Genomic DNA, 7014 nt, shown 5'->3' on the forward strand with positions numbered 1-7014 from the left:
GGAAAACCTCAAATGCCAAATCTTTGCTCTCACTCTCCATAGCAGTAGCAGTGGCTTCCACACCTCCTGTTTATATGCCCCATTTGTCTCGAGAAGGACTGCCTTCAAATCTCAGGAGAGGTTACCATCTGTGAGACAGCTGCATATTTCTATCCATTTTCGTAAAGAAGTATTTCATTTCCTTAAACAGGATTTTTCTTTTGAAAAGAGAAACAATTTTGCTTCATTGTTTTTCTCCCAGAAATATTTCCTAAAGGCCAGTGAGACAAAGGAAAGGGACAATATGAAATGATGGCGTAATCTTTGCTATCTCAGTTGAACGCAAGCATAGTAAAATTAGTAGGTTGTACGATATAAATAATTGCCTCAGGAATACAGGATGACGTTAAGCTAACATAGAGTATTTGTCTCAGGATATAGAGAACAATAGATTTAAAAAGCAATAATTTGAACTAACTACAACACATTCTAACTACATGGGGAAGGGACCATCGAAGTTTTACTTCTTTCAGTAAAAGTTATTCAACAGCAAGTTTTTACCATCCAGCAAGTAAGTAGTTGGAGCAAGCAGAATCTCGTGTTAAAGCAAGAATTAAGGCATTTTCTAGTTATCTTTAAAAATGGTAGGCAGCTCAAAGCTAGCCCCAGAGAAGCACAAAAATGAAAGAAAACTAAGTTTGGGGAAGCCTACATGGGCAGAAAGAACAAAGACTAACATCTATCATATGATAATTTCTGATTTATGCTTTCAAAGGACCCCGAAGTTTTAGAATGTTTAGCTTAAAAACTTCAAAGTTAGAATGAAAACTTTGGTGTGTTTGGTAATGGACAATTCCAGCATCATACTGGGAATGGTTCCAAAAGCCATTTGTGTGAAAGACAGCTTGGATCAATTAGTGACGACTAGATGCTGCAGGTGAGAAGGACTGGTTGAGATCTCTCCAGTATACTCCTAGTACTTCGTGCATAGAACTATCAGGACATTTACACATCATTTGATAATCATCTGTTTATATGATAGACCTTCTTCTTTGCTGCCCCAGCACCTGACAAAGAATCAATGAATCCATTGGTAAAGCCAAAAATAATTACTCCTGGATTTTGAGAGAATGATGGAGTAGGAAGCATCAGAAATCTGTCTTCCCACCCAACCAACAACTGCACTGGCAGAATCTTTCGGATGTAGCTATTTTGGAATCCCAGAGTCTACTGAGAGCTTGCAACAACCAGGGGAAATCTTGGTCAGTAAGTTGAGGCTTGGGAGGTAAGTTGTGGTTAATTTCAGCCAATTTTAGCTCTTAGCACACGAGCAACTATCTATCCATCACTCCCCAGTCCTGCCGCAGGCAGCTGCACATGTGTCCCTGGGGCAGTTTGCATACAGCTTATGAGAGCCAGTGGGAGAAAATAGACCTTGTCCTCCAAATAATGGAGATCTGTTCTCTGATCATTGACTGCTGCTTCTGATCTAAGGGGTGCAGCGGAAGGCAGGCAGCCATTGTTGTTGTGCCGTCCTCTTTGTTGAAAGACAGCCCCTCCCTCTTTGGCTGAAGTGACTTTCAGGGGGTTTTAAGGTAAAACTTGATTGAGTTTCTGGACAAAAAGATTACGGGGATTATTTGCACTCTTCTTTTGCATAACTTTTCTGTAAGTTTCGAATCACTTCAAAAGAAAAACAAAATTTACCATTGCAAAAATACATACATATATACGCACATACAAACATACATACATTAAGTAAATAAGTAAACAAATGCTCTTGCCTTATTTGGGTTTCCCAAAAGCAGAGCAAGAGAGGCACATGGGTGGCTCAGTTGGGTAAGTGTCTGCCTTTGGCTCAGGTCATGATCTCCAGGTGCTGGGATCCAGTCCCTTCTCAGGCTCCCAGCTCAGCAGGGAGTCTGCTTCCCCCTTTTCCTCTCCCCAGGCTTGTGCTTTCTCTGTCTCTCTGTCTCTCAAATGAATAAATAAAATCTTAAAAAAAAAAAAAAATCAGAGCAAGAGACAATATCCTGGGAAGTGATGCCAGGATGCCGGATTTGGGGGGGAAGGAGAAGCTGAGTGAGACGGGGAAGAAGGAAAAGCAATATGATGATGTTTCTTCATGTAGGTGTTACTGGAGATGATCTGGGCTTGACTGCACATTTTTATCCATCTTTATAAAGAAGCACTGCAATTCTCAGCAGAAACCTTATTGTCTAGGAGAGAGTAGAATGACATATTAAAAGTGCTGGAAAAAACCCCTGCCAACCAAGAATACTTTACCCAAGAAAGCTGTCTTTCAGATACAGAGCAGTGATAAAGACTTTTTCAAACAAACAGAAGCTGAGGGACTTCAGTACCACTAAGCCTGCCTTACAAGAAATACAGAAGGAGTTCTTTAAGGTGAAATGAAAAGATGTCAACTCATAACATCAAAACAAAAATATACATGGCACTAATAAAGGTAAGTATACAGTCAAATTCAGTATACTCTAATTCTGTACTATGGTAATGTATTAATCACATAATTCTAGTCATATGCTAAAAGACAAGAGTATTAAAAATAACTATAGTTACAATCCTTTGTTAATGAATACACAATATACAAGAAGTTGTGACATCAAAAATATGAAAAGAGGAGAGTAAAAGAGTAAAGTTTTTATATGAGATTGAAGTTACTATCAGAATAAAATAGACTTGTGTCCTAAGATGTTTTATGTAAGCTACACAGTAAGCCCAATTCAACAATCTATAGTAGATGCATAAAAGATAAAAAGAAGCAAATCAAGACATATCACTTTAGAAGTCATCAGCTCACAAAGGAGGACAGCAAGAAAAGAAGGAAAGAAAAAGGGAATTACAAAAAGCCAGAAAATAATAAGATGACTTTAGTAAGTCTTTAACTATTAATAATTCTTCTAAATGTAAATAGATTTATCCTTTAATCAAAAGCCACGAAGTAGTAAAATGAATAAAATAATAAGATTCAACTATACACAGCTTACAAGAGACTTACTTCAGCTTTAAGGACACACATATGCTCAATGTGAAGGGATGCCAAAAGATATTCTCTTCGAGTGCAAATCAAAAGAGAATATAGGTAACTATATCTATATTAGACAAAAAGACTTTAATACAAAAATTGTAACATGAGATAAAGACTATATATATGTCTCATATATATGAGATAAAAAAGACATATATTTAAACTCCATTATCACATATAAAATAATAAAAAGATGAAAGGATCAATTCATCAAGAGGGTATAATAACCTTAAATATATATGCACCCAACATTAGAGGTCCTAAATATACCAAGCAAATCCTAACAGATTGGAAGGGAGAAAAGACAACTACTATCATAATAGTACAGTACTTCAGTACCCTGCTTTCAATAGCGGATAGATCATACAGACAGAAAATCAATAAGGTAACATTGGGCTTGAACTATACTTTAGACCAAATTATCCTAACAGAATGTATGCAACATTCTATGTGATAGCAGCAGAATACACATTCTTCTCAAGAACACATGAAACTTTCTCCAGGATAGATTATATGCTAGCTCGCAAAGCAAGCATCAGTCACAATATTTATTTATTATTTATATATGAATTTATTTACATATTATTTTTTTATTTATTATTTTATTTGTTTGACTGAGAGATAGACAGAGCCAGAGAGCACAAGAGGAGGAAAAGGCAGAGGGAGAGGGAGAAGCAGGGTCTGCACTGAAAAGGGAGCCCGATATGGGGCTCAATCCCAGGACCCTGGGATCATGACCTGAGCCGAAGGCAGATGTGAGTCACCCGGGGGCCTCTCATTCACACTATTTAAATTATGGAGGTAACCCAAATGTCTATCAATGAATGAATGAATAAGCAATGGAATATTATTAATCTTTATTATATAACGGTATGAAAGTACTTAATACCACTGAATTATACACTTAAAATGATTAAGATAGTAAATTTTATACATACTGTACTATGATAAAAATATTAGAAAAATTAAATGTATGCCTCTTTGGTTCCTTCCACCATCTTCTTTCCCCTCCTTCCTTCCTTCCTTTTTTTTTGTTTTGTTTTGTTTTCCCCCTTCCATTCCTGATGCCTGGTAACAACTGAACTGATTTCTGCCCTTATACTTTTCCTTTTTCTAGAAAACGATATACAGATAGAATCACATGGTAGGCAGTGGGCTTCTGTGCCTGGCTTCTTTCACTTAACATTACACTGTAGGGCCTCAGTTTGTTACTGCATGCATCAATGTTGTTTCTTTTCATTATTGTGTGGTGTGTTGTATGGATGTACCACAATCTGTATACTATTTCCCAGTGGACAGACATTTGGTTGGTACCCAGTTTGGGGTTTTAGGAATATATCTGATGTTAACATTTACATACAGATCTCTGTGTGTGAGCTACTTAAAATTTTTCATTTTTTTAAACTTACTTTTTCTAACTTCTTACCATTCCAAATAGGAGAACATTAGCAGAGTCCTGTAAGTCACTGAAAGGTGGAGGTGTCAGGAATTGATGAGGGCCAGTTCAAGTGCTTTTAACTGGATACGTCATTCTAAAATCTTCCCTTTATCCCCATTCTGCTTTGGTATTCCATTCAGTTTCAAATGTGATTTTCTGATCTGACTCACATCTTAATTCCAGCCACTTGTTAGAAATTACATTGGTTGCAAAATGGCAGGAAGAAAAGATCAAATCTCTTTTGGATTTAAATTTGGAATGAAATGGGACTTTTGTTTAAATTCAATAGAAGCAGTTAACAAAGGAATAGAGACCTTAAAGATGTTTCATTAAAATTACCCATAATGCTACTCTGAGTGATTCATGGTTTTGAGCATTTAAATGAGTCATATTCACCCAAAAGCCTACTAATTTCTATTCTAAATGAGGTTCTTAGGGAAATTCTATTAACCATTTAAGCCCCATGCAAATTCTCCCCAGCTCAGGTTCTACTTCCTTCATGAAGGAGGCTCTTTCCTCAATCAATTTTCCCTTCTCTGATTCTCTAAATTCCTTTTGACAATACACTATTCATTTGCTCTCTTATATAAGGTATGCATCCTTATTTAATTCAGTGTGCATGGGGATGCCTGGGTGGCTCAGTTGGTTAAGTGGCTACCTTTGGCTCAGATCATCATCCCAGAGTCCTGGGATTAAGTCCTGCATCAGGCTTCTTGCTCAGTGGGGAGCACTCTCCCCACTCTCTTTTCTCTCTGCCTGCCACTCACCCTACTTCTGCTCTCTCTTCCTCTCTCTCTCCCTGACAAATAAATAAATAAAATCCTTTTTAAAAAATTCAGTGTGTGTGTGTGTGTGTTTATGTATGATTTATGTTAGAAGATTTAATCTCGGAGGATCCATAAAAGGATTTGGGGAGAAGAGCTCTTTTCTTTCCATCTGGCATCAGTCATCAGCTCCAAGGTAAGCCAAGATGGGTGCTTACAAGTACATCCAAGAGCTATGGAGGAAAAAGAAGTATTACATAATGTCTTTTGTTTTAAGGTTGCACCACTGGTGGTCCTGCTAGCTCTCTGAGCTCCACAGGGCCTCCTCACCCCACTCAATCCACCAAACTGCCCAATAAAGTGCGTAGACTATGGCATAAGGCCAACCAAGGTTATGCCATATATCGGATTCATGTGTGACACGGTGGCAACAAACACCCAGATCCTAAGGGTGCTACCTATGCCAAGCTTGGTGTTAACCACCTAAAGTTTGCCCAGAGCCTTCAGTCTGTTGCAGATGAGAGAGCTGGACACCACCCTGGGGCTCTGAGAGTCTTGAACACTTACTGGGTTGGCAAAGATTCCACATCCAAATTCTTCCAGGTTATCCTCCTTGATCCATTCTATAAAGCTATCAGAAGAAATCCTGACACCCAGTGGATCACCTAACCAGTCCATAAGCACAGGGAGATCTGAGGGTTGGCATCAGCAAGCTCAAGAGCCCTAGCCATAGAAAGGGTCACAAGTTCTACCACACTATTAGCTGTTCTTGCCTCCCAGTATGGAGAAGACACAATACTCTCCAAGTCCACCATTACTGCTGAAATAAGTAATGCTTGTAAAATTCTTACCTAATAAACAAGTTAGGATATTCAAAGAAGAAAAAAAAATTAATCTCCAAAAGGTCAGGGATCACAGTCAGAGAGCATTAGAACAAAAAGAATCTTATTTTATTCTTCCTGATTAAACAATTATGAAGCTGTTTCCATGTGTTGAGTGCCTTCTATGTGCCATGAATTATATTGGCCAATTTATTTATATTTCATCATTTAATTTAATCTATCCTTATAGCAACTTCATATTAAGGTGGCATAAGCAGCAATAAAAAGATGAAATTTCTAATCAGACAGAATTAGATTCTAATTTCACCTCTGTTCCCTACTACCTGTGTGATATTAAGTGTCTTAACCTCTTAAATCTTTTGTGTTTGTTAACAAGAGTATAATACCTCCATCATAACCTAAAAGGACAAATAAATATAATGTACATGAGATGTCTAATACCTAGTAAACTCTCAAAAGTAAGAATTATATTGCTTACTTTGTCTAGATGATGAAATTGCAGTTCAGAGTGGTGAATTCATTTAAGATCACATATAAGTGGCCGAGCCAAATTATGAGCAAAGACAGCCACTCCATACCTTATCTTATGAACACCCATTTCTTTTTTCTTTTTAACTTTTAAATATTTTATTTATTCATTTGACAGAGAAAGATAAAGAGAACAAGTAAGGTGGGGGGCAGAAGCAGAAGCAGGCTCCCCTCTGAGCAAGGAGCCTAATGCAGGGTTCGATCCCAGGACCCTGGGATCATGACCTGAGCTGAAAGCAGACACTTAACCAACTGAGCCACCCAGGTGCCCTTAAATGCTTATTTCTTACACTTCTTTACTCATCTCTGTAGCACTTGTTACACCTAAGTACTTAAATAAGCTGTACTTGTGGTATATTAGTTGAAGGTAGAGAGATATTAATGTCAGTAATTAGAAAAGGGTCTTTCTGTGCA

At 37.6% G+C, this 7014-nt stretch overlaps 1 pseudogene; it reads left to right on the forward strand.

The window, feature by feature from the left end:
* The first annotated feature begins 5436 nt into the window (after positions 1-5436).
* Positions 5437-6054, forward strand: LOC116574096 (annotated as a pseudogene).
* Positions 6055-7014: the final 960 nt, after the last annotated feature.

This window comes from Mustela erminea, chromosome 15, assembly GCF_009829155.1.
Source record: "Mustela erminea isolate mMusErm1 chromosome 15, mMusErm1.Pri, whole genome shotgun sequence".
NCBI lineage: Eukaryota > Metazoa > Chordata > Mammalia > Carnivora > Mustelidae > Mustela > Mustela erminea.